Source organism: Equus przewalskii, chromosome 16 (genome assembly GCF_037783145.1).
Source record: "Equus przewalskii isolate Varuska chromosome 16, EquPr2, whole genome shotgun sequence".
Lineage (NCBI taxonomy): Eukaryota > Metazoa > Chordata > Mammalia > Perissodactyla > Equidae > Equus > Equus przewalskii.
Window position 1 is genome coordinate 61,044,712 of NC_091846.1, and position 21,111 is coordinate 61,065,822.

A 21,111-nucleotide genomic window follows, 5' to 3' on the forward strand; every position below is an offset into this window, starting at 1 on the left:
GGGGTTGTACAGCCCTGGCCCTCCAAGACTACATCCAATGCTGCATGAACAACTCACACTTTAAATCTAAATCTAAGCACTCAAGCTCACAAACAGTTCAAGCTATACTTCCAAGTTCAAGCACATATTCTAACCAATATATCATCCACAGAGGATGAGGATCCACATTCCAGCTCTACAACAATCTCAGAGTCTTTGTTTTAGAGACTCAGAGTCACTGAACATGGGCATGCTCTTCCCAGATCAGAAGCATTTAAAGGTCAGTGTACCTTGAGTACAACAAGAAAAGCAAGATCAACAACAATAATGGTAGCATAGCCTCAAGGGGCTTAGATACTATGTGTATTGGTTATAAACTTTGATTTTTAGCAAAGAAAACATCTCAAAAGAAGTTTCAGATAGAAAAGAATATATTAACTCACAACTCAAAATTCCAAGAATAAAGCTGAATTAAGACCTAGCTTCACTTATGGACTCAGGTATTTCACCTAAATGGGAAGTCCTTTAATTTTGAATTTACTTCATTTTAAACCACTTGTGCCTGACATTTCAATAGTTCTGGCTCTACACTCTCTCAAGTTTGAATACAGTAAAGAACATTTCTTCTTCATATTTTCTGCAAACCTCCTAGGATTCACTCTGATTGAACAAACTTGAGTTATGTACCATTCATGAAACAACCACTGTGGCTGGGGAGATTTCATACATTGCTTGACAGGATTTGGTCATAAATGTCTCTCATGGAACTGTCTGCAGCTCATGACACTCTTGTTGTCATGGTTTGCATGGAATAGAAATTGATACATAGGCTTCATTTTCTGTTGTTTGTTGGATATGATAATAGCATCTTTAATAAAACGCATTAAAATATCTTAAATTGTTGATTTCCTTAGAAGATGATGCAGCATAGTCTTAGGCTTTATTTTGGACCCTATCAACTGAATCACAACCCAAAATAATAGAGACTTTTCGTTTTTTGGAATGACTCAGAAAAGTGAGCTAACAAATTAAAACTTTCTCACAAAACTTGTGCCATGAGGCCAAGAAGAATATGCCAACATGTTGTGCAAAAGATGCTCTGTTACCCAGGACAATTTGGGAAAAAAGATAGGAAGGAGGATAAAAGTAAGTATTCAAGAGTCTGGGTGCCTGCGTTCAATACTGATCCTGCCCTTTGGTAATTGTAAGGCCTTGTGCATTTAATCTAATCTCTCTTTGAGGATCAATGACTAATTCATGCAAAGTACCTAGAGCAGTGTCTCTCACAAAGTAACTACTCAACAAAGCGTCTTTCATTAAACAAAGGAATAGAAGATGTTCAGCAGGTTCTAACTTGAGAAACTGAGAGGACGTCATTTCATTGGGTGGGATGTACAAGACTTTTTAGGTATTATCCCAGTTCAAGCTGTGCACATATAACTTTATGATAAAATAACACTGGACTAAAATATCTCTAAATATGCCACACTGCTGATGAGTAAAGCCTGTGAAAGATATGATAGTCTAAGCATGATATTCAACAAACTGTCTATAATATCTGCTGAAACCTTCACACATTTTTTGTTTCTGAAGTAGGTGGGATAGAACTATAAGGCAAGATCATAATTTGTTTTAAATCTATGCTACCCCCTATTGAAAAATTATGTGTCTGAATAATTCTCATATATGAGGTGGAAATAAACTTTGTCAAATTATAGTCTCAACCCTACTTTATTAATTACATCTGTCACCTTAAAGACATGTTTCCTCAAAGTACTTCTTAACAATTATACTTCCAAAACACGCTGGCAAAACCAAACATTTCATGAAACTCAGACATTTCTAACTGTGCCCAAAAGGTAACTGGGGTCCCATAAATATGCTGAGCAATTATTGCTTTACATATTTGAAGTATATGGAGAATTATCATTTAAAAGATATATTTATTCCCTTTTATTTTATAGTGTCAAACTCTGATGATTTTATCCTGCCACCTTTCTGACCATTCCAGGCTACTCTTTAACATTGATAACCTATAGTTTTATAGAATGGAGCTGTCAATAGAACTTTCTGTGATGAATTTGGCAGTAACTGGCCACATGTGGCTACTAAGCACTTCAAATACAGCTAGTGCAACTGAGGATCTGTATTTAAAATTTTGTCATATAACTACATGGCTAGTGGGTACTATTTTGACAGCACAGTTCTAGACTATTCTTTTTTCACTCAGAAGGATCTACTGGAGGTTTGAAATAGCCACTGCAGACATCAGCAACATGGCAGAGTGAGCTGTTCCCTTTATCTCTTCCCTTTTGAACTACAACTAAATGGACATTCATTGATCAACAGAGGATACTCACCCAGCATCAAGATGCCTGAGACATCTGCAAAGCTATGTGTCTGAAGGTGGATGGACTGCCCCCAGGGAAGTGGTGGAGAGAGGTAAGCACTCCCTTGACTCCTAGCAGCCCTGTGCACACACATGACCACTCTCCTGGCTGGCATGAGCAACCATAGCACCACTGTGGCTGTGCAGGTGGGAGTGCACCTGCCTCAGTACAACTGTGGGAACAGGCAACAGCAGTCCTGAGCCACCATGTGATCACTTTCTCATCCACTGGGAGAGCCCACTGTGCTGCTGTGGTCCCAAGGAGTGGCTGAGGCTCAGAACCTGTGAGAAAGCCCAGCCCACTGAGGACATTGGCCAATGTGACTGTAAGGAGAGGCAGTGGTGGATCTATGTACCTGAGAGAACAATTTCTTGGCTGGCATGAACACCCAGAGTACCACTGAGACCCTGAAGGTAGGAGCAAGCAGGGCAGTCCTAAGCTCCTGTGTGCTTCCTCTCCCATGCAGTGGGAGGGCCCACAGTGCTCCTGCAGTACCAAGGAGTGGCCCAGGCTCGGATCCTGAGAGGAATCCCCCCCCCCCCGCCAAGCAAAGTTTCGAGTGCGATTGTAAGAAGAGGCAGCAGCAGGTCTACACTCCCAGGTGAATACTTCCCCAGCTGGCACAAGCAACCATAATACCCCACAACTTCCATAAGCTGGGATGGGATCAGAAACACAGCTCCTGCTTCCCCTCAGCAGTAGCAGGTGGAATCTGCTACTTGATACTACCACAAATGCCCCAGCAAAAGATTAGTTCATCAAACACTGTGAGAAACTACAGCAACAATTCAGAGCAGAAAGAGAATGACAGTTCTCCAGAAACCAACTCTGAAGTCACAGAAATTTACAATCCAGATGAATTCAAAACAGCTGTCATAAAGAAACTCAGTGAGTTACAAGAAAACTCAGAGAGTCAGTTGGATGAGTTCAGGAATAAAATTAATGAGAAGAAGGAATACTTCACCAAAGAGACTGAAACTATAAGAAAAAAAACAAGCAGAAATTCTGGATATGAAGAACATAATTAATGAAATAAATAATCTAGAATCCTTAGAAAAGAGAGCTGATGTTATGTAGGAAAGAATTAGTGATTTAGAGGATAGAAACATAGAATGGCTTCAGTTGGAGGAGGAGAGAGAACTAAGATTTCTATAAAAATGAAGGAATTTGAGAAATATCTGACTCAATTAGGAAAGCAACATAATGATTAATAGGTATTCCAGAGGGAGAAGGGAGGGAGAAAGGAACAGAAAGTTTGTTCAAAGAAATAAAAGCTGCAAATTTCCCAAACCTAGGGAAGGAGCTGGACCTACAACTACACAAAGCCAATAGAACTCCTGATTACATCAATGCCAAAAGAGCTTTTCCAGGGCATATAATAATAAAACTAGCAAAAGTCAATGAAAAGAAAAAATATTAAGGACAGAATGGCAGAAGAAAACAACCTACAAAGGAAGCCCTATCAGGCTTTCAGCAGATTTCTAAGCAGAAACCTTACAGGCTAGGAGAGAAGGGAATGACACACTAAAAATACTGAAAGACAGGGGCGATCAGGTGGTGCAGCAGTTAAGTTCGCATGTTCTGCTTTGGCAGCCTGTGGTTCGCCAATTCGGATTCTGGATGTGGACCTACACACCGCTTGTCAAGCCATGCTGTGGCAGGCGTCCCACATAGAAAGTAAAGGAAGATGGGCATGGATGCTAGCTCAGGGTCAGTCTTCCTCAAAAAAGAGGAGGATTGGCTGCAGATGTTACCTCATGGCTAATCTTCCTCAAAAAAAAAAATACTGAAAGACAGAAATTTTCATCCAGGCATACTCAATCCACTGAAACTATGCATCAGACATGATGGAGAAATAAAAGCTTTCTGAGATAAACAAAAACTGAAGGAGTTCACTGCCACTATACCTCCCCTACAAGAAATGATTAAGGATGTCCTCATACTTGAACCAAAAAGGCAAAGGTTTACAAAACTTTGAGCCAGGAGACAAAAAAAATCAGAAAACTGAAGCTCTCTTTCAGAACAGGGAAGCAAATAATTATAACTTAAAAGATAAAGGGAGCGAAAGCATCAAAAATAACTATAAACATGTCACCTTAATGATAAACTTAGAACACAAAACAAAATAATTTTTAACAACAATAACTCAGACAGAGAAGAGAAAAGGGTTAGAACCTGTTTAAGCTAATGGAGATAAGAGGCTATCAGAAAATGGACTATCTCATCTATGAGATTGTTTATACAAATCTCATGGCAACCATTAAACACAAAATAAGAGCAGAGCCACCATTCATAAAAAAAGAGAAAAACTCCACAGAAAACCTCCAAAATGAAAAGGCACCAAGAAATACAAAGGAAGAGAAACAATGGAAACATAGAACAACTGGAAAACAAGAGATAAAATGGCAGTATTAAATACTCATATATCAAAAAATCACTCTAAAGGTAAATGGATTGAATTCTCCAATCAAAGGACACAGAAGCTGGATGGATTAACAAACAAGACCCACCAATATGCTGCCTCCAGGAAGCACATCTCAGCTCCAAAGAAAAACATAGTCTCAAAGTGAAAGGATGGAAGATGATACTCCAAGCAAATGGAAAACAAAGGAAAGCAGGTGTCACTATACTTAAGTCAGACAAAGCAGACTTCAAGATAAAAAAGACAATGTGAGACAAAGAGGGGCAGTACGTAATGATAAAAGGTCTTTCCACCAGGAGGACATAACACTAATAAATATATATGCACCTAACACAGGAGCGCCAAAGTACATAGAACACCTATTAACAGATCAAAAGGGAGAAATTAACAACAACATAATAATAGAAGGGGACCTCAACATCCCACTTACATCAATTGATAGATCATCCAAACAGAAAGTCAACAAAGAATTAGTGGATTTAACAGAAACACTCTATCAGATGGACTTAATAAATATATAGAGAGCATTCCACTCCAAAAGAGCAGAATATACATTCTTTTCAAGTGCACGTGGAACATTCTCAAGGATAGACCATATGTTGGAAAACAGGGCAAGCCTCAATAAATTAAAGAAGACTCAAATCACATCAAGCATCTTCTCTGACCACAATGCTATGAAACTGGAAATCAACTATGAGAAAAAAGCTGGGAAAGTCACAAATATGTGGAGAGTAAATAATATGCTACTGAACAACTACTGGATCAATGAAGGAATCAAAGGAGAAATTAAAAAAATATCTGTAGACAAATGAAAATACAACATACCAACTCTTATTGGATGAAGCAAAAATAGTTGTAACAGGGAAATTCATAGAAATACAGGCCCAGATCAACAAATAAGAACAATCTCAAATGTGTAATCTTAAACTATACCTAACAGAACTAGAAAGAGAAGAACAAAGCCCAAAGTCAACAGGAGGGAAGTAATAAAAAATAGAGCAGAAATAAATAAAATAGAGACTAAACAAACAGAAGAAAGGATCAATGAAACTAAGAGCTGGTTCTTTGAGAAGATAAACATAATTGACAAACCTTTAAGCAGACTCACTAAGAAAAAAAGAGTGAAATCTCAAATGAATAAAATTAGAAATGAAAGAGGAGAAATTACAACAGATACCACAGAAATACAAAGGATTGTAAGAGAATACTATGTAAAATTGTATGCCAACAAATTGGATAACCTAGAAGAAATGGATAAATGCTTAGACTCACAAACCTCCCAAAACTGAGTCAAAAAGAAATAGAGAATCTGAATAGTCCAATTAAAAGTAAAAAGATTGAAACAGCAATCAAAAACCTCCCAAAAAACAAAAGTCCAGGACGAGATGACTTCTCTGGAAAATTCTACCAAACAGTCAATGATTTAATACCTATCCTTCTCAAACTATTCCAAAAAGTTGAAGAACCTGGAACACTTAACTCATTCTATGAGGCCAACATTACCTTGACACCAAAAGCAGGAAAGGACAGAAAAGAAGGAAAATTACAGGCCAATATCGCTGATGAACATAGATGCAAAAATCCTCAACAAAATACTGGCAAACTGAATATAGCAATATATTAAAAGGATCATACACCATGGTCAAGTGGGATTTATACCAGAGATGCCTTGATGTTTCAGCATCTGCAAATAAATCAATGTGATATGCCACATTAACAGAATGAGGAATGAAAATCATGTGGTCATCTCAATAGATGCATAGAAAGCATTTGACAAGATCCAACATCCATTTATGATAAACTCTCAATAAAATGGGTATAGAAGGAAAATACCTCAACATAATAAAGGCCATATGTGACAAACCCACAGCCAACATCATACTTAATGATGAAAAACTAAAAGTCATCCCTCTGAGAACAGGAACAAGATAAGGGTACCCACTCTCACCACTCTTATTCAACATAGCACTGGAGGAATCCAAATTGGAAAGGAAGAAATGAAACTCTTGCTGTTTGCATATGACATAATTCTATATATAGAAAACCCTAAAGAATCCATCAGAAAACTGTTAGAAATAATCAACAACCACAGCAAAGTTGTAGGGTACAAAATCAACATACAAAGATCAGTTGCATTTCTATACACTAAAAATGAACTAGCAGAAAGGGAAGTCAAGAATACAATCTCATTTATAGTCTCAACAAAAACAATAAAGTATCTAGGAATAAATTTAATTAGAGAGGTGAAAGACCTATACAATGAAAACTACAAGACATTATTGAAAGAAATCAAAGAAGATATAAATAAATGGAAAGATATTGCATTGTCATGGATTGGAAGAATAAACATAATTAAAATGTCCATATTACCTAAAGCAATCTACAGATTCAATGCAATCCCAATCAGAATCCCAATGACGTTCTTCATGGAAATAGAACAAAGAATCTTAAAATGTATAGGGAACGACAAAAGATCTCAAATAGCCCAAGCAATCCTGAGACAAAAAAAACAAAGCTGGAGGCATCACAATACCTGACTTCAAAATATGTTACAAAGCTATAATACAGAAAACATATGGTAGTGGCACAAACACAGACCAACATATCAATGGAACAGAATTGAAAGCCCAGAAATAAGACCACGCATCTAAGGACAGTTAGTCTTTGACAAAGGAGCCAAGAACATAAAATGGAGAAAGGAAAGTCTTCAATAAATGGTGTTGGGAAAACTGGACAGCCACGTGCAAAAGAATGAAAGTAGATCATTATCTTACACCATACACAAAAATTAACTCAAAATTGATTAAAGACTTGAATGTCCGACTTGAAATCATAAAACTCCTAGAAGAAAATATAGGTAGTATATTCTTTGACATCGGTTGTAGCAGCATCTTTTCAAGTACCATGTCCACTCAGGCAAAGGGAACAAAAGAAAAAGTTAACAAATGGGGCTACATCAGATTAAAAAGCTTCTACAAGGCAAAGAAAAACATGAAGAAGACAAAAAGATGACTGAAAAACTGGGAGAAAATATTTGCAAATTGTATATCTAACAAGTGGTTAAGATCCAAAATATGTAAAGAATTCAACAACAAAAAAGCAAGTAACCCAATCAAAACCTGGGCAGATGACATGAATAGACATTTTTCTAAAGAAGATATACAGATGGCCAATACACACATGAAAAGATGTTCAACATCACTAATTATTCGGGAAATGCAAATCAAACTACAAGATATAATCTTACACTTGTCAGAATGGCTATAACCACCAAGACAAAAAGCAACAAATATTGGAGAAGATGTGGAGAAAAGGGAGCCCTCATACACTGCTGGTGAGAATGCAAACTGGTACAGCCACTATGAGAAACAGTATGGAGACTTCTCAAAAAATTAAAAATAGAAATACAATATGATCCAGCTGTTCTACTACTGGTTATTTATCCTAGGAAATTGAAATCAACAATCCAAAGAGATGTACGTACCCCTGTGTTCACTGGAGCATTGTTCACTACAGCCAAAACATGGAAGCAAACTAAGTGCCCATTGACTGATGAATGGACAAAGAAGATGAGATATATACATACAATGGAATACTACTCAACCATAAAAAAGGCAAAATTGTCCCATTTGAAACAACATGATTGGAACTTGAGGGTATGATGTTAAATGAAATAAGCCAGACAGAGAAAGACAAATATTGCATGATTTCACTCATATGTGGAAGATTAACAAACACATGGACAAAGAGAAGAGATTAGTGGTTACCAGAGGGGAGGGGGATGGGGGTGGGCAGGGGGGTAAAGGGGAACATATGTATAATGACAGATAAAAATTAGACTATTGGTGGTGGTGATGATGCAGTCTATACGGAAACTGACTAATAATAATGTACACCTGAAATATGACTGTTATAAAACATTATGACCTCAATAAGATAAAAAAGTATTAATCAAAAATAAATAAATAAATAACCACTGCTATGTTCCCACTGGCCTCTTTGAAGTCTTCTCTTGTTTGCCCATAAACAGCTCCGGTTAAAACTGCCACAAATGTTAATGCTTACATTGTTTTCCATGTTTAGTCTTTTTTTCTGCGTTTCCTGTATTGGTATACAGCAGACTTATTTGTTAAATATTTCATTTTGATTCCACATCTTAAATATCTCTTAAATCTGTTAGTATCCTTCCCTCTCATTGTCACCTCCCCGATTTAGGTTCTCCTAGTCTCTTTGGTGGGCTACTATACAAATGCTTTTCATAGATTAATATTGTAGGTCTCTTGATGGGATCTTGAAATGCTGCAATGAAGATTCAGCAAGATTTAACTTTTCTGTAAAGACTTTCACAACTATGTTTTTCTTCGTTTGTGCTCCAATGCACTTTCTCCAGATCTCTATTATCATACATGATCTCTTTGGCTGTTACGTCTCACAGCTCCAAATTTTTTTACCCTGAGTTGTAATCTCCTTGAGAACAGAACCATAGCAAAATGATATATCAGAATGGTACTAGTCATACAAGAGGCTTTCCATCACTAGTTGAAGGAATAAATATGTCTCCATTTAAAAAAAGATTATTTAAAGTACCAACACTTTAACTCAAAGAAATATATCACACTTTGGAGAAATCCCAAGTAATAAAGGAAACATTTAGGAACTAGTGTGAGTTATACACACACAGAAAACATATTTCAACAATCGAGAAAGATAATTCAGAGTTAAGGAGTTCTAGTAAAAGTAAGAAAAATATACTAGGTAAAGAAAAAAATGTATGCCTAAGTATATGAACTATATTTATGTATATGTATGAGTAATCAAAGTCTTGCAATCATTTAACCTGTAATTCATTTTTAGACATAGCCTTAGAATATTATTTTAATATAATGTTGCTTATTTTTACCATCCCCAGAGTAATATCAATATACTTACGAAGAGGCTAAGAAGATTGCAAGCATGTAGATGAACTTTCTGTAAGAGATGAGCTCTGCACTCTAATCATATCACCCATGACTACATCAGGTAACAGACTCTCACAGGTAAGTGCTGACTGGGAGCTCTGAGCAGCCCAGGGCTTCAGAAACTGGAAGAGCTTCATTGTGAGAGGAAATTGGGATAGGAAAAAGAAATGTAGATAAATATTATCAATACAAAAGTAGTAGATATTTTGGAGTGGATCTTGAGAACTAGGACAAATCTTTGGAAATATTGAGAAGCATGACAGAGCCATAAAGATATTCCAACATACGTTTGGCCAAGTAATTATACTTAAATCTAAAAAAATAGTTTAGATAAAATCTGATATAGATAAAAATTTTTGCTATCAGTTATTCACAGAAGTAAAATAATTATAAATATCCAATCTTTCTGAGAGTAATAATTCATTAATTAATCTGTGATAAGTATCCTATACATTTATAAGTGTATTTTAGTGCTTCTAGAAAACTCATTTCTGATGACATTAGGTTTTCTCTATCTCTTAGTAATACACTTAATTATAATAGATTTAATAAATGCTTTATGATGTCATAAAAATGTTTATGTAATCAAGGCAAATAAAATGCCTTTATAAAATATAATCACATATTTAACAAGATCATATATATGTAAAACAAGTAAACAAGCTCATCACAAAAATGTACATAAAGAATAACTTGAAATAAGTTACCAACACAAGGTTTTTGTCATTGAGTGGTTGGAATGTATTTGGAGTTTGATTCTTTTAATTATTTCTAAAATATTCTATAATGAACAGAAGTCAATTTATCATGAAAGCATAAAGTACAGTCAAATTGTTATTACGTACTAGGAGAAACCTAATCAGTGCCGTGATTTTGCCTATAATCTAGTCTTCAAAAGAATTTGTACAAGACTTAAATTTTCATGAAGTGCAAAAGGAGGAAGACACATTTTTTAGATGCCCCCAAACTTTGGTTGAGTTCAGAAATAAATTTCTTAGAAATTCTTTTTTTCTTTTTATACTTCCAAGTGTTGGACTCAGGCTACTGTATACAGTACATGACTCCATGATGTTTTAAAATCACTTGCCAGAAATAGCACAGGACTGCCCATAAAACTCTGAAAACCTAGATATCAGAAAGGATTTGACAAAGCGCTTTTAGCTTTACTATGCTGCCTCTGCGTTCAAGGCACAGGCTGGAGTACTCTCCCCCCTTCAGTGCTATATAAGAAGGTAAAGGAACATATTAAAGCTTATGAGAGAGAAAGAGATTAAAAAATTTGCATTTATTCCTCTCCTTCCTTCCATTCTTACTTACCTAGTTTGGTCTTTGCTTCTTCTACTTACAATATACACATTTTCTACTAAAAGAGATAGTGGTGAACACACAATAAGGTGATCTCCAATAAGTTACATACTTGTATAACTCCTTTAATATGGACAGGACCTATTAATTGTTTCCAACCAATGTAATATGGCAAGAATGAAGGAATTTGCAGATGTAATCAAAGTCTCTAATCTGTTAACTGAGTTCATCAAAAGAGACTGTCGTGGACGGCCCAATGTAATCAGCTGATCCTTTTAAAAGAAGGCCCAGGATTTGCCTCCAGTTAGAGAATCAGTAACAGAAGCTTTCTCTCTCCATTACTACCTTTAAAGTAGCCATCTGTAGATTTCTACAGCCACAAAGAAATGAATTCTGTCAACAAGCTGAGGGGGCTTAGAAGCAAGTCCTTCCCTAGACAAGCCTCCAGATGAGACTGTAGCTCTGCCAGACCTTGATTTCAGCCTTGTGAGATCTTGACCCAAGAACTTGGCTTAGCCAGCCCACACGGCTCACCTATAGAAAGTATGAGATAATAAATCAGCATTGTTTCAAACCACAAAGCTTGGTGATTTGTTTTACAGCGCAGATAATTACTACAAGGATGAATTAGTTATATACATATCTTTGAAGTAACATTTTGAAAGCTATGCTAATATTTTTGTTCCACAAATATAATAAATGCATTCAATACATTTAATCCTTACAACAACCCTGTAGGTATATTAGTATTTTTGCTGTGTGCTATCTTATTTGAGAAAACTGACATTCATTGAGTTCAGACACATAGCTCCAAAGATAGTGGCTGATACAGGATTCGGACCCAGGTCTGTTTTATTTTTATGCCTATCTCTTGCCTATTGCTCTTCATTGGTGTTCATTCGATGATTGGTATGGGTGACACAAAGCTAGCATATCTGCAGATGGAATTAATTACATACACAGCTAAGGAAAATCTGGCATAAAGGTGTTTGTTGTGCTTTGTCTTTTCTTTTCGCATTTTAATACCATCGTGCATTTTGGAATGAAAGTGCTAGCTGTCTTTAGATTGAAGGAAAATAAACTCATAATGGCAAAATGTTACTGATATAAATGTTTTGGGGACAGAATAAGACAAATGCTGTTGCAGGTCTAGTTTATCAGCCAAGGATGTTTGCGTTCAGGCTGGCAGTGTGCATTTCACAAAGACTGAATTGCTAAGAATAGTGCAGAACTGGGGCACTGCTTAGAACACAGTGCAGGAGAAATATTCCATTAGTTATCAGAAGTGAAATCGCTATTCCTAATGATAAAAAGAGATCAGTTGGGATGACCCAAATAAGTTCTCTGAGAAAAGGTCTATGCCCTAATCATGCTACTGTGACTAATGGTTCTTGCTTTATTCCAGCATCGCTCTCTCCTTAAAGAGATAAAAGAGAGGCAGGGCGAAATTACGTAAGGTAAAAGATTGAATACAGTTTGTTTTTCATCAGTTTTTAAAGCTTGCAAATCACTATTCAAGTCACCTAACTCATAAAAATATGGAAACAGGAATATCGGGTGTGTTATGACAGAGAATACATCCTGAACACATTGTGATTCATTCTGTTGAAATCATCACAGAAGAAAAGAAGCTGAATGGAGTTAGAGGCATTGTTACTAAATGGATGCAAGGAAATACACATACTTGGTCTTGTTTTTCTTTAGTCAAAATGTGCCAGGATAAAATAATGACCAAGCTGGATTTCCATTAGCTACATTTCCTACCTTCCAAGAATTTAGTGAGATTCAAAACCGATTGTGCAAATTAAAACTTTTTAGAGTATATAAATATATTATATTCCTCACCACAATGTGAGGAATTATTGTTAACAAATTAAATATTCGGCATAATCTTTTCCTCCCCAAAATAGATTCAGAATTATCAAAGTCGCTTACCTCCTTTAATTGGAAACGGAACTATAGGTTTTTGCTTTCAGTAGCTCTCTAGAGCATTTTGTGGATAAAACACTCTCTGGAAACTCCAGTTTTATTAAAATCTTAAAATTCATAAAAGTACCATTTACTTTATCACATAGAGTTGCTTGTGTGATAATTAAGTATATGTATTTTCTGTTTCCACTTAGAAATCGTAGAAAACTAATGTACCGAAAATTTTATGTTCTAAAGGTGAAAATAAAAAATTCCCAATGGTGTTAAAGATTGTGATTGGTGAGGAACTAAATGAATGGGACGAGTAATACCCAGAAATGGGTATCATACTCCTAAGATGAAAGGGCAGTAGCAGTAGTAGGTGATGAAAAGTTACAAGCATAGAAGCCTATTTTGCCATCATTCCCTTAACTATGAGATTTACTAAAATTTGCTGTTGTTTGTATCTTTTCTAACTCTCAAAAAGGTAAATAGACAAATTCCTGTCTCTTCATTGTTAAAATAAACAGAATCAATGGTACATGCAGGCAATAGCCAAAGTATTATTTTTTCCAAATAGAAATTCCCTTGCCTCTCCATTCTGTTTTGTCAATACACAGCATCAGATCATCCAACATCTCCATTCTATATTTTAATTTACTGAAGAAGATTAATGAGCATGTTTTTTTATCTGACCCAAGACAGGTTGTTCCTGACTAACTTCATTTGTCTCTTCATTCATCTTTTGTAACCTTTGTATTTTCACGCTGTTGATTTCACAGTTTACTTTACATGGAACCAAGTTTCACTTTTTTCCCAAGATCAACATTCCACCTTCCTTTTGATCAAGACAGAGTACCTTGATTTTCACTTTACTGAGAGTAACAACATCAAGCAAAAACTGTCAAATTTGCCATCTTTTTTTACCTTTAAATCTATCTCTTTATACTCATCAACTCCCATATTATTTGAGTCCCTCATGAAGTGTCCTTGTTACTTGTCAAGCCTAATCTTTCCTCCTTTGTCCCCACTCTTCAATTTATCCTCTTTCCAACACCTTTAGTTTCTCCTTCTCACTTGCCTTTTTTACTGCTGCATAACGTTGGGTTTGTTTCACCTCTATTTAAGGAAAAAAGTCATAGAGCTTCTAGTTTCAAGAAGTATCCAAATAAGTTCTAGATCCATCCTCTTTTACAGAAAACAGAAATAGAAAAATACACCACCTTTGAAAACTAAGTCTGATAGTCAACACGTTTCTCGAATATGGAAGTATTTCCACTGATAATGTGATATATGAATCTCAGTCAAGCCTCATCTTTGATGGTTGACATGTGCTTAATCCTCTTGAAATGGATAAATTCTGTGGATTTGCAGGAAGATGGAGACATGGTAACACCCTTCCCATCCCCTGCCTCTACTTAGGAGGTCAAGAGAACATTAGCAAGAAATGGAAGGAGACCTCGTGGCAGTGTATTCTGGGTATTTTAATGTATGACTGTGTGTGTTTATATTTCCTGAAAATTTGTTCAGAATGACAAAAAATGAGCAGTAATTCAAGCAGTAAAAGGAAAGACCCATCCTTATAGATAGTGATTGTCTGCTAGACAATGGAATCAGATCATGAACCTTTCTGACATTTGAAAATCTGATTTTCTACTTACACATAATTGCATATAAAAAAGGACCGAGAACAAAGCACAAGCCAGAATTAAATTCCCAACATATCACATTTATCATGCCTTTCCCTGACTGTCAATTCCTTTAATTCAGTATTAAAGTATCATACTTTGACCATGAAACTCTTTGAGAACTGCCTATAAGGCCCTTGGTTCTATCACTTGCCTGATCTTAGGCCTCCCTTCTCCCAATACCCACGCCATCCTCTACTTTAGCTTTAAGAACATGTCAAGCTAACAATATGTCAATCATCACTAGCATAATACCTCGTAAATAGTAGTCATTTAAAATATGCAAGCTCCATCCATTTCTACTGGTTCTTGCTGATCTTAATAAGATGTTTACCTATTGGATGATGTATATAACTGACATTAACCTATACTTCTTGAATGCCAACAACATTCCCTAAGACCATTTGAAATCTGTTGCTTTTGCATGGTCCAGCAGGACCCTCTCTGTCTTTCTAGCATGGTTCATGTTTTCCATTCTCCGTACTCTCAGATATACTTATATTGGTAAGTGCAAACAGTGGAAAAGTCGGGCTTAACATGATACCACTGAGGAAAATTGCTGACTTTCTTAATCAGTAATCCAAATTATAGGGGGCGTTAAGAGACAGAATATTCAGTCACTCAAAATAGTTGCAATCACCCAAGGTTTTCCTTCTTTTTCCTTTACTAAACTTAGTATAAGAGCTCTTTCTTCTAGCTACATATTTTTATTTTCACAAGATACTTTCAGCAGTTCCGGGAGATAAACACAGGAAAAGAGATTGCCTATTCCTTGTATCTATTTTTTTATTAAGTGTGAGGAAGCCTCTAGAAGATCCCCTGAATTCCTCAGACATCTTATTGGCCAGAATTAGATCATATGATCATGGTTAAATCAATCTTTAGAAAGAAAAATGGAACCCCCTGATTTACTTCAAATAACCAAGATGCATGTCTTAGGGTGTGGAAGGTGCTAATCTCCCTTGGATGTCAGTAAACACTGGAACAGAATTGGGGAGGTGTTAAGAAGGAGAAAGAGTCAGGGGAAATGGATGTTGAGTTGGCCACCAACAAAATCTCACTCTCCTTTCCATCAGTCAAAATTAAATCTCAAACAAACGCCTATGGCTTTATAAAAACTTTTCTACTTGAGATGGAGATCTCACGTCTTCTCCAAGCTCTGAAAAAGTAATGGTCTGTCCTAGTCATATGAAGCTTAAGATATACCACGTCATATTTTTTAGTTATAGCTTCATATGTACATGCTATCTCTAAAAGTGGGTATTAACCTCTCTGAAAACAAGAAAACAAGTGGATGTTAAGCACTCTGAAAATCTATACTAATATTCAACACTGGAAAATGGTACAATAAATACACTAACTGATTGAATATAAGAAGCTTTCCATTTAAATTTATTTTATGCTTTTTTTTTGGAGGAAGATTAGCCCTGAGATAACATCTGCTGCCAATCCTCCTCTTTTTGCTGAGGAAGACTGCCCCTGAGCTAACAACCGTGCCCATCTTCCTCTAATTTTCATATGTGGGATGACTGCCACAGCATGGCTAGACAAACGCTGCATAGGTCTGCACCTGGGATACCAACTGGCAAACCCTAGGCTGCTGAAGCAGAACATGTGGACTTAACCACTGCACCACTGGGTCAGCCCCATTTTATGCTTTTTTAGAAAACCATTAGTTTTTTCATATTTCATTGTGAAATTTCAGAAAATGCTGAAACTAGAGGGAAAATAGATACCTGAGAAGAAACTATCTGAAATTCATGCATACTCTAAAGGAACAGTTTATTTCCCAGGAGACGTTAAATGTGGGAATGGCAAAGAACTATACAACAGGAAATATTTGTTCACGTAATAGCTAGCTATGCAATGTATTCACCAATCAGTTAACACAACTATATGTTGTAAGATTTGTCAAATAATGTTATTTAATAACTATAGAATCACTTATTCAATAGGTTTTAAAACATAATTAACAGCAACATTTTTCTGTGATGTTTGCAGCACAGCAGCCAAAGCACAGAACCATCTCAGTATGTAACGATCCCTTTGGGTGACCTTCCAAGGCCAAATGTTGCAAAAATTCATAAATTTTCCCCCTTCTTTCACAATGCAGGAATTAGCAAGATTATTCTCACTCATCTTTAAGTAGGAAATACATCCACTAAGGTAATCAGAAATAAATTAACCAACTAAATCAATAGTAGAAGTCTTAAATTATAAGTGATAAATGAGGGCTTAGCTAATGTATGTGACCGAGCTTGAGTTGTGTGAGTGAATTGCATGCCTGTTTGACATAATTCTATCTGAAATAGAGATAGAAATGTGGACAGACAGATAGAGATCTTCAGATGCTTTTAAATTTATAATGTTGAAGTATTTTGTGAAATACGAGGAGATAGAAGGCCAAGGTAAACATGGTTAACTTTTGAGACAATCTGCAATTAGCAGTGGGGAGGAGAATGACCATGTAGTTAACATGCAAGGGAAGCATTATGTGAAGTAGAAAAATAGTACTGAAAACCAAATGATGCCTTAGAGCAATTTTTACCAAACATATTTAGCTGTTCCTCCCTATAGCAAATGAAAATCTATACTAGTGTCCCATAGGCAAGACAGATTAAAGGAGAAATATTAAGACTGATATTAGGCTATGATCCTACAATTTGTATATCTATCTGTCCACTTCCTTCTCTCATTGATAGAACTAGCTCCTGAAGAAATCATGAGGATCTCCAGACACATCACATAGCAGAGTTTGAAAAATTTGTAAAGTTCAATGAAGCAGGAAGATTTTTGAGATAAAATGAACTTAGTTATAAAAAATAATAAAAGAAATTTTGGCAGAAACATAAATCACAAAACACTATTAGAATTTAAAAGAAAACAAAAATATTATTAGTGAAATGAAATGCAAACCCAAAAAGTATCTCCTAAGTAGTGTTTAATATATTAATAAAATTTTCTTATGTTGAAATAATTTTCTTTGATATAAATACATTTAAACAAGTGCAATATGGGAAAAGAAAATAACCCAGGAGAATAAAGCATAACGTAATTTTACCCACACATCACCCAAAGCCTCTGAAAGTTTTTACATTGACTCTGAAGAAGTAATGTTATTCAAGTCTGAAGAGGAATTTAGAAGACTGAATTTCCCAAGTTAGAAAGAGAAAATGACGTTTATTCACACTTTGATGTTGCTTTGTGGAAGACAAAATAATTACAAGGCTACATATGTATGCTTTTTAGCTCTTTAATGTATTTTCTAGGCCAGGAAACATAAAAATGTGAAAAAAATTCACATGTATTAAAAATAAAGCTGCTATTTACAATAAATGATTTAGATTTTTGTTAAAGCCAGCATTGTAGAAAATGCAAACAAAACTATATGGGTCAGATTGGAAATAAACATTGGGTCCAGTAACATGCAAAAATTAGAGTGGTCAAAGGTTTCCTGAGCTATTATTCTGTATAGACTAGGAATTAAGACTGGAAAAGGAAATGCTGAAAAGGCAAGAGGAATATTCAAGGGAAAAATCAGAAAAGTATTCAAAAGTGGCCAGAAATTACCCATAAACCTAGGCTGAAAGGACAAATTAGAGTATTTATCCTTAAATAGCTAATTTTCTCAGAAAGAATAAAGCTTTCACTTGCTTGGGTTAAATTGGCTTCCTGGACACGAGTCCTCATCTTGGAAATAAATGCACCGCCTTCAAAATAAAACTACGCACAGAATGGTAATTCTATAGAACAAGGGAATTTAAAACCGTGTGTGAGTCGCAAAGCTTACGAGTAAAGGAACATTTATCTGCCAAGATCTCAGTGTTGTGTTAAATCCCTAACATTCAGCACTGGAGATCTCCGGGGACTGTTGTAGACTTTAATCAAAAGAACATTTTGAAGTTTGGTTTAAAAGGTCAAACTTGCTAACTTACCCTTATGTGATGGTAGTTTAGTAATGGTCTAGCAACTTGGCTTGTGGATTGTCATGACCCAGATCATTTTGTGGCAATAGGAAATTGATGTGAATACTTTCAGCCTTACTCAACCATTAAAAAGAGCATTAGCCTGGCTTTTATGTCAAACAGAGTATAGCTAGTCAGAGAAAGAAAGTCTAAGCAGTTGCAAATAGAACAGATCCAAGAATATGAAAGCGTTCTCTTTTTCATAAACACCTGAACATTGCACAGAAATGTGAACAGGAGGCTCCTTCTCCAAGAATGAAAAAAACTGGGTAGGAACAGAAGACAAATTGTCCTCAGGGGGCATTCGGCTCCTGTGAGTGTCTGTATCCCGATTAATGCTGAACGTTTTCTTCAAAATGGAAAGAAAATGAGAAATGCTCTCTTGCACCTCAACTGTTTGCATTTTTAAAAGGAGAGTACCATAGGTACTTAAGGTAGGAATGGATATTAAATAAGTTGTCCAATTATACAGATAATTAATGGAAATTTTGGTAGCACAAGACTAGGGGAGAAGTTGTGGGTCAGACACTTTTGGACACACCAAATATATGAAGATAGCAAGCATAACATCTGCATTATCTATATATCTCAGAATGCCTAATCTTATTTATCTGGACAAATAGTACAAACAAATGGGTCAGCACAAAGACCATTACATAATCAGGACACTGTTGAATTCAGGTGAATTCCATTCCTTGCAGTACAACTTGTGAAAGCCATGTACTTTTAAAATTGTGTAGGTTTTAGTAACAGTGGCTACATAAGTTTTATTTGCTTTTCATAAGTATCTAGAATATGCAGATGGATACTTTTTTAGATAAATGTATTGTGATAGTTTTAAAGCTATATACACAAACTCTTTTTCCCTCAAGAGGAGGGAACTTAATTCCTCTCCACTTGAGTGTAGGCTGGTTTTAATGACTCATTTTCAGAGAATAAAATATGACAGATGTAACAGGATTCCACTTCTAAAAAGACGGTAGCTTCCCATTTTGAATTCTCTCTCTTTGTCTCTCCCTACCCTTTCTCCCTCTTTCTCTTGAATTATTTGCTTTGGGGGCAACTTGCTGCCATATTATGAAGATACTCTAGAAGCTTATGGAGAGGTCCACGTGGCCAGGAACTGAGGCTTGTCAGGATTCACACGACATTGGAAGTAGGTCCTTCCCAAGTCAAGCCATGAAAATATTGCAGCCCTGGTCAACAGCTTGGTTGCAAGCCCATGAGAGACCATGAGCAAGAATTTCCCAGCTAAGCTGCTCTTGGATTCCTGATTCATGGAGACTGCGAGATAATAAACATTTGCTACTTTAAGTCACCAATTTGAGGTAAATTGTCATACAGGAAGAGGTAACATACCAAAATGCAATTAGGTTGAAACCAATACTGACGATGTATGCATATTTATTATAATTTCCATAGACCATACTTATGCGAATGAAGAGGGAACATATTCAAGGACAATAATCAAGTATTCTTCATTTTCACATTTAGCCAGAGAACCACTTACCTGATTTTAGTCTAGGGAATTTCGAGAGGCCTTTGGACTTCAAAGGGCTGGACACTGATGGCTAATCAAATTTTAAGCTGGAGAACAGTCATGGGAGTGGTGCCAAGTAAGGTGAATAGTTTGCTTTAGGTTCTTTTTAAATATGTTTTTGCCTTTATGTATATTTAATTAGGGAACCAAAGTTAACAAGAAATGTTCAGCTATCAAAAGCAAACCAAAAGGAAAATAATAACTCCTTTCAAACGTATATGAAGGTATGATTTTACATAATTGCTATCAATGCAGGTACATCATTCCAAGTTGTTTTTTCACCAGTTACTTCACGTGCTCTTTGGCATAATGTACTGGACCCATAATCATCCACACCAGGGTAAAACAATTTCAATTGCATTAGTAAACCTCTGTGAACCTAGTCTGGCCCACTAAACAATCTGGCCAGGAGGACAGAAAAAGACTGAAGGCACAGACTGGGGAACCAACCTTCCTTCACTCTTTCCTTCCTTCCTTTGCTCTTTCCTTCCTTCCTTTTTCACTTTCCTTCTGGAAGGAAGTGGGCCTGTCCCATAATGAAAGTGACCTCTGTATCATCTTGGAGAGCTGGCTTCCATTTTATCTCTATGACAAAAACAGGACACCTAGGATTGAATGGAAACAAAAGTCAAGAATGTGATTGAAATAATAAAAATGAAAGAAGTGTGTTGCTAGGATGAAAACCATCTACAACATCCATATAAAACATTGAATTTCAGACATATATTAAATATTAGATAGTCCTTTTATGTCTTACTCATCTACTAACTTTATCCATTGCTCTCAATCTATTAAATGTTTAAATTCTTTATTTTTATGATAACAGCTCCTCTTGTCAGGCTCATATTAGGCCTTTAGTGCAAACTCTCTCATTTAATCATTACAAAAACCTCTATGAGATAGAAGTTACTAAATCATTTTTAAGAGGAGCCTGAGACTCAAAAAACAGGCCAACA

The 21,111-nt window shown here is 35.9% G+C and overlaps 1 long non-coding RNA gene across 1 annotated transcript in view; it reads right to left on the reverse strand.

The window, feature by feature from the left end:
* The window catches only part of LOC139076400 (uncharacterized), a 33,188-nt gene extending 12,436 nt beyond the window's left edge, over nucleotides 1-20,752 (reverse strand). Inside the window, exon 1 of the long non-coding RNA XR_011527973.1 lies at nucleotides 20,606-20,752. This is a non-coding gene — a long non-coding RNA (uncharacterized lncRNA). The remainder of the gene's footprint in view (nucleotides 1-20,605) is intronic.
* Between the last annotated feature and the right edge of the window lie 359 nt (nucleotides 20,753-21,111).